At 36.9% G+C, this 8,349-nt stretch overlaps 1 non-coding gene across 1 annotated transcript; it reads left to right on the forward strand.

The window, feature by feature from the left end:
- The first annotated feature begins 230 nt into the window (after positions 1 to 230).
- LOC148578071 (small nucleolar RNA R71) lies at positions 231 to 338 on the forward strand. The gene has a single exon (XR_015902845.1). It is a non-coding gene; the product is annotated as a small nucleolar RNA R71 (small nucleolar RNA).
- The last annotated feature ends 8,011 nt before the right edge of the window (positions 339 to 8,349 follow it).

Raw genomic sequence — 8,349 nt, forward strand, 5'->3', positions numbered from 1 at the left:
GCATTCAGAGTATCAATTTCAAGAACTCCCTTCTTCATAGGCGTCCCATTATTCACAGGATTCCTCTCAGAAGTGTACATGAACTGGTTATTAGCAACCATGTCAATGAGTTCTTGAGCTTCTGCAGGCGTTTTCTTTAGGTGAATGGATCCACCTGCAGAAGTATCCAATGACATCTTTGATAACTCAGACAGACCATCATAGAATATATCCAGGATGGTCCATTTTGAAAGCATGTCAGAAGGACACTTTTTGGTCAACTGTTTGTATCTTTCCCAAGCTTCATAGAGGGATTCACCTTCTTTCTGTCTGAAGGTTTAAACATCCACTCTAAGCTTGCTCAGCTTTTGAGGAGGAAAGAACTTGGCTAAGAAAGCCGTGACCAGCTTATCCCAAGAGTTCAGGCTGTCTTTGGGTTGAGAGTCCAACCATATTCTAGCTCTGTCTCTTACAGTAAAAGGGAAAAGCATGAGCCTGTAGACTTCAATATCTACTCCATTAGTCTTAACAGTATCACAGATCTGCAAGAATTCAGTTAAGAACTGAAAAGGATCTTCAGATGGAAGTCCATGAAACTTGCAGTTCTGCTGCATCAGAGAAACTAGCTGAGGTTTCAGCTCAAAATTGTTTGCTCCAATGGCAGGAATGGAGATGCTTCTTCCATGTAAATTCGAATTAGGTGCAGTAAAGTCACCAAGCATTCTCCTTGGATTATTGTTGTTGGGTTCGGCTGCCATCTCCTTTACTTGTTCGAAATTTTCAATAAGGTTGTCTCTGGATTGTTGTAATTTAGCTTCTCTTAGTTTCCTCTTCAGAGTCCTTTCAGGTTCTGGATCAGCTTCAACAAGAATGCCTTTTTCTTTGTCCCTGCTCATAAGAAAGAGAAGAGAAAAAGAAAAGAAGAGGAATCCTCTATGTCACAGTAAAGAGGTTCCTTATTGTTAGTAGAAGAAGAGAAGAAGAAAAATTCGAACACAGATAGAAGAGGGGGTTCGAATTTGGTGAGTGATGTGAGGAAGAGATGTTGGTAGATGAATAAATAAATAGAATAAGATGAGAGAGGGAGAGGATTTTCGAAAATTATTTTTGAAAAAGAGTTAGTGATTTTTGAAAATAGTTTTTTGAAAAAAAGTTAGTAATTTTCGAAAATTCAAAATAAAAAATAAAATAATTAGTTAATTAAAAAGAAATTTTGAAAAAGAGGGAAGATATTTTTGAAAATTAGAGAGATAGAGTTAGTTAGGTAGTTTTGAAAAAGATAAGAAACAAACAAAAAGTTAGTTAGTTAGTTGAAACAAATTTTGAAAAGATAAGAAGTTAGGAAGTTAGAGGAAGATATTTTGAAATCAAATTTTCGAAAAAGATAAGATGAGAAGATATTTTTGAAAAGATATGATAGAAATTAGTTTTTGAAAAAGATTTGATTTTTAAAATCTCAATTAATGACTTGATTCACAAGAATTCACAAGATATGATTCTAGAACTTAAAGTTTGAATCTTTCTTAACAAGTAAGTAACAAACTTGAAATTTTTTGAATCAAAACATTAATTGATGATGTTATTTTCGAAAATTATGTGATAAAATTAAGAAAAATATTTTTGAAAAATATTTTTGAAATTTTCGAAAATAACTAAAAAAAAATTGAAAAAAGATTTGATTTTTGAAAAAGATTTTGAAAAAGATGAGATTTTTAAATTGAAAATTTGATTTGACTCATAAGAAACAACTAGATTTTAAAAATTTTTGAAAAAGTCAAATCTAATTTTCGAAAATTTTAAGAGAGAAAAAGGGAAAGATAATTTTTTTTATTTTTGAATTTTTATGATGAGAGAGAAAAACAAGAAAAATGATGCAATGCATGAAAGTTATGGATCAAAACAATGAATGCATGCAAGAATGCTATGAATGTCAAGATGAACATCAAGAACACTATGAAGATCATGATGAACATCAAGAACACATTTTTGAAAAATTTTTTAATGCAAAGAAAACATGCAAGACACCAAACTTAGAAATCTTTGATACTTAGGCACTAAGAATTCAAGAATGCATATGAAAAACAAGAAAAGACATAAAACATGCAAATGCAAAGATCAAATAAGAAGACTTACCAAGAACAACTTGAAGATCATGAAGAACACTATGAATGCATGAATTTTTTTGAAAAATGCAAGATGAACATGCAATTGACACCAAACTTATAACATGACTCAAGACTCAAACAAGAAACACAAAAAAAAAAAAAATATTTTTGATTTTTTTATGATTTTCTAATTTTTTTTGTATTTTTTCGAAAATTATTTGAAAATTAAAAATAAGGATTCCAAAATTTTTAATATGAATTCCAGGAATCTTATGCTCTTTAAACTAAAGCTCCAATCAAAGGGTCAGGCATGGCTTAATAGCCAGCCAAGCTCTAGCATGTAACTCAGACATGACATGCCTGACATTCTCTACATTCAACAGCCAATTGGCTAAGAAAGATAAAGAAGCTCTTCTCTTGAGTATAAGTGAAATCTCAGTCCAAAAGAATTGAGACATGGCTTTACAGCCAGCCAGGCTTCAACATGCTTCATGAAACACTAGAATTCACTCTTAAAAATTCTGAAGAAAAATATATTTTTGAAAGCATTTTTATTTTAAAATTTTTTTTTTTTGAAAACAAAGGAGAAATTTTTGAAAAATTTTTTTGAAAATAAAACAAAAGGAAATTACCTAATCTGAGCAACAAGATGAACCGTCAGTTGTCCAAACTCGAACAATCCCTGGCAACGGCGCCAAAAACTTGGTGCACGAAATTGTGATTACACTTTGATTATGTAAAATTCATTGCTCTTTCTTTCCCTGGTAATGGCGCCAAAAACATGATGCCAATACCATGGTTCACAACTTCGCACAACTAACCAGCAAGTGCACTGGGTCGTCCAAGTAATACCTTACGTGAGTAAGGGTCGAATCCCACGGAGATTGTTGGTATGAAGCAAGCTATGGTCACCTTGTAAATCTCAGTCAGGCAGATATAAAATAGTAATGGGGTTTTCAAAATTAATTAATAAAGTAAGGATAGAAATACTTATGTAAATCATTGGTGAGAATTTCAGATAAGCGTATGGAGATGCATTCGTTCCTCTGAACCTCTGCTTTCCTGCTGTCTTCATCCAATCAATCTTACTCCTTTCTATGGCTGGCTTTATGTAAGGATGTCACCGGTGTCAATGGCTACTTTCGATCTCTCTCGGGAAAATGGTCCAAATGCTCTGTCACTGCATGGCTAATCGTCTGGAGGCATCACCCTTGTCGTTGGTTGCATCCTATTCCTCTCTGTGAAAATGATCCGATACGCTGTCACTGCATGGCTAATCATCTTGGAGGTTCTCGATCATACTGGAATAGGATTTACTATCCTTTTGCGTCTGTCACTATGCCCAGCACTCGCGAGTTTTGAGTTCGTCACAGTCATTCAATCCCAGAGTCCTACTCAGAATACCACGGACAAGGTTTAGACTTTCCGGACTCTCATGAATGCCGCCATCAATCTAGCTTATACCACGAAGATTCTGATTAAGAGATCTAAGAGATACTCATTCAATCTAATGTAGAACGGAAGTGGTTGTCAGGCACGCGTTCATAGGGAATGATGATGATTGTCACATTCATCACATTCAAGTTGAAGTGCGAATGAATATCTTAGAAGCAAAATAAGATGAATTGAATAGAAAATAGTAGTACTTTGCATTAATCTTTGAGGAACAGCAGAGCTCCACACCTTAATCTATGGAGTGCAGAAACTCTACCGTTGAAAATACATAAGTGAAAGGTCCAGGCATGGCCGAATGGCCAGCCCCTCTGATCTAAGAACCAGGCGTCCAAAGATGATTCCAAAGATTCAAAGATAACTAATACAATAGTAAAAGGTCCTATTTATAATAAACTAGTCACTAGGGTTTACATAAGTAAGTAATTGATGCATAAATCCACTTCCGGGGCCCACTTGGTGTGTGCTTGGGCTGAGCTTGAGTGTTACACGTATAGAGGTCATTCCTGGAGTTGAACGCCAGTTTTGGTGCCAGTTTGGGCATTGAACTCCACTTTGCAACTTGTTTCTGGCGCTGGACGCCAGAATTGGGCAGAGAACTGGCGTTGAACGCCAGTTTTCATCGTCTAAACTTGGACAAAATATAGATTATTATACATTTCTGGAAAGCTCTTGATGTCTACTTTCCAACGCAATTGGAAGCACGCCATTTCGAGTTCTATAGCTCCAGAAAATCCACTTTGAGTGCAGGGAGGTCAGAATCCAACAGCATCAGCAGTCCTTCTTCAACCTGTGAATCTGATTTTTGCTCAAGTCCCTCAATTTCAGTCAGAAAATACCTGAAATCACAGAAAAACACATAAACTCATAGTAAAGTCCAGAAATGTGAATTTAACATAAAAACTAATGAAAACATCCCTAAAAGTAACTAGATCCTACTAAAAACATACTAAAAACAATGCCAAAAAGCGTATAAATTATCCACTCATCAATACGCACAGTAGGTGAAAAATTGAAGGATGCGAGTGCACGCTCTATGCGAGCGCTCTGGGTAAAAGAGGAATTAAGAAGTGTGCGTGTGCACCGGGGTGTGCACATGCACAAAATGATTTTTTTTAAGGAAAGGATCATGTGTGCATGCTCACACAGGTCCGTGCGCATGCACAGGAACAAAAAATGTTAAGGGTTCACATGCACATGGCATGCGAGCGCTCCCACCAGAGGGAGTGCAAGGGAGTGTGCGTACGCACAAGGTGCGCGAAAAGAGGTTCGTGTGCATACGCACAAAGGCGTGTGCACGCACAAAGCGCAAAACACAGGGGAATGCACGCGCACAAGGCGTGCGAGCGCTCCCAACAGAGGCTTGGCAAGGTAGTGTGCGTATGCACAGCTGGGTGCTTACGCACAGGACACGAAATTTTGTTGTTGCGTGCGCGCGCACAAGGGTGTGCGCACGCACATGCCCTGTTTATTTTTCCAAAATTTTTTCTTTCAAAATCTAAGGTATTGAACCTTATGTCAACTAAAATTTAACCCCAAACATCCAAAAATCCATAAATGCATGATCCATATAAAAATTAACCTATCTATGCTAAAAAACTAAGCTAATCCTAAGCTAACTAAGACAAACAAACATGCAATAAACTAAAATTATAAACAAAGAAAGGGCAAGAACAATGTTACCATGGTGGGGTGTCTCCCACCTAGCACTTTGGTTTATAGTCCTTAAGTTGGACTTGTTGAGGAGACTCTTGTTAGGGTGGCTTGTGTTTCCACTCCTTCTTAAATTTCCATCCAAGCTTGGTCTTTGACTCTCCTCCAAGATCCCATATTCTAGTTTTCCGGTCTCCTTCTTTTTTATCTTTATTCTCTAAGCCGGATGGATGAGCTCTTATTCTACCCTTGAAGCATCCCAACACTCTCCAGCAATCACCCAATTATGCTTCACACCATGCTTGAATCCCAAAGCTTGAATTGGCTTTCATGAAGGTCTTTAGACTCCTTTGGCAACCAACACTCCTTTCTCCACCATGTACCAACCCAAGAAGGACCTTGAGTTTGTAGTCCGTCTCCAAGATAACATATTGATGGGGGCCAAAGAAGCTCATAGATGAAATTGCCACCTACTCAATGTGTTCTTGAAACGAAATTGCTTCCTCACCAACTTCCTCTTCCCCATCAGTCAAATCATAACACGGAGGTTGTGAGAAGTCTACCTCCATGTCTCTCTCAAATTCAATGGGAAGAAGCTCATTAGGATCATTAAGTGGATTGACCAAGAAGGACAAAAAAAATTATCAATGATGGAATCCTCATCTTGATCAATCTCCCTCAATTCTCCCTTTCTCTCCTCCGGTTCACATACTTCCCTTACTCTCTCTTGTTGTAATTCATGCTCTAGCTCTTCCTTTTTCCCTTGTGGCTCCACGATCTCCTCTTCACTACAATCTTTAGTTGACCCTTCACATTCCTCAAGAGGAATGCCTTGATCGGATGAGCGAAGTAGGACCAAGTGGTTCACTGCCTCGGCTATGGTAGCCATGAGTTGCCCTTGAGTTCTTTGAAATCTTTCTTGCTCTTTGAGAAAGGCTTGAAGGTTTTGATGGTCTTGGGCCAAAGGTGGAAAAGTTTCACATTGGGATGAAAGAGGGGTTTCATTGGTTGGGAGGAAGGTTGTATATGTGGGAGGTAGTTCATGTTGATGAGTATCTTGAGGTGGTATGTAAGGAGGTGGATGTTGGTATTGGTGTGGTGTTTGAAAATGTGGTGATTGAGGATTTTGTTGAGGGTATGGGTCATAGGTGTATGGTGGTAGAAGTATGTAATCGTTGTGTAATCCCCGATATCCTTGATTTGGGTATGCATATTGGGGAGGGTTTTGCTCATTGTAGTATAGAGGAGGTTGCTCCTTCCATAATGCCGTCCAAAATTGAAGTTATCAAACCCTACAAAATGATCACAACCATACTCCAAACCAAGAGGGTGATAACTCATAGAGAGAAATAGAAAATAAAAACTAAAGACATCAATTAACAAAAGAAACAAAATCCTAATTAATATAAAAAAAATAGTCAAACAACCCAAAAAGTATCTATTCACACTATTCACATATTTACAACAACCAAAACTGCAATACTCATGGCGCTAGTTCCCCGGCAACGGTGCCAAAAACTTGATAGAGCAAGACCGTTGACTTAGAATTCTTTCACAAAATAATTCTGTTGCAAGTATAGTTCCAAGCCAACGAATAATGCTTAAATCAAATTTCAATTTCAAAAGATGTCACAATTCAAATCAAATTAACCGAGAGTATTAAAACTCCCGGGTCATCTTCCCTCAGAACTAATGCCTAAGAGTGTACAATTTTAGTTGTGAGAAGCAAGGGGTTTCAATGATTGAAGTAAATAAATAAAGAGATAAAAGAACGATCAAAATTGCAATTAATAAACTAATAAAGGAGTAAAAGAACTATGTATGTAATATGAACAAGTATGACTCAAAATTGATGGAAATGTGGTTCAAAACATAAATGGAACCTTGACTTGGGATGAGTTATGGAATTCCTTCCTTGCCATAACCACAACTATGATAATTATGATGGGTTAACCTCACTAAGTCAACCCTTAACATCGAAGAGTAGGTCAAGTGAGCATAATTATTATTAATCCACAAATCATAGCTGACTTACTAATTACCTTAGTAAGAAGCTAGCGTTAGTGGAAACAATAACAACTAACAACCCATGAATTATCACTAAATGTTGGACATTGTGACTCTAGTATTCCATAATTTCATTTTTCCAAGCCAAGGGGTGAAAATTTACCCCATAATCAAAATTGGCATTTCATCAAACACATAGTGGGTATAATCATAAAACATGGCAAATTTGGAAAAATGATAAGAACTATGAACCACAAATGATCAAAATCAACAAAGGCAATCCAATAAACATATAAAAACCATCAAACATCAAATTTATAAACCGAAACTCAAAATTGCAAAACTATATATATATATATATTGAGAAAAGAAATTAAAATTGGAGTAAGTGTAGAACAAGTAATGTGATAAAAGGGAAAAATGAAAGAAATACTTACAATGAGAAAGCAAAATCCAAGACCAAAATTGAACTATAAAATGCTACATTAAAACCTAAATTAAAACCCTAAGAGAGAATATTGTATACTACTAGTGTGCAGAAATCGTGACGGTTTCATTCCTTGGTAACGGCGATGAAAACTTTATACGCACGTTCATAATCTTAATTCTTTGTCACAACTTCGCACAACTGACCAACAAGTGCACTGGGTCGTCTAAGTAATAAACCTTACGTGAGTAAGGGTCGATCCCACGGAGATTGTCGGCTTGAAGCAAGCTATGGTCACCTTGTAAATCTCAGTCAGGCAGATTCAAATGGATATAGAGTTTTAATAATTAAAAGATAAATAAAACATAAACTAGGATAGAGATACTTATGTAATTCATTAGTGAGAATTTCAGATAAGCGTATAGAGATGCTTTCGTTCCTCTGAACCTCTGCTTTCCTACTGTCTTCATCCAATCATTCCTACTCCTTTCCATGGTAAGCTTTATGTAGAGCATCACCGTTGTCAATGGCTACTCCCATCCTATCTGTGAAAATGGTCCAATGCGCTGTCACTGCATGGCTAATCATCTGTCAGTTCTCGATCATACTGGAATAGGATTTACTATCCTTTTGCGTTTGTCACTACGCCCAATACTCACGAGTTTGAAGCTCGTCACAGCCATCCCTTCCCAGATCCTACTCGGAATACCACAGACAAGGTTTAGA

This window comes from Arachis ipaensis, chromosome B1 (genome assembly GCF_059453495.1).
Source record: "Arachis ipaensis isolate K30076 ecotype BB chromosome B1, ASM5945349v1, whole genome shotgun sequence".
In the NCBI taxonomy this organism is placed as follows: Eukaryota; Viridiplantae; Streptophyta; class Magnoliopsida; order Fabales; family Fabaceae; genus Arachis; species Arachis ipaensis.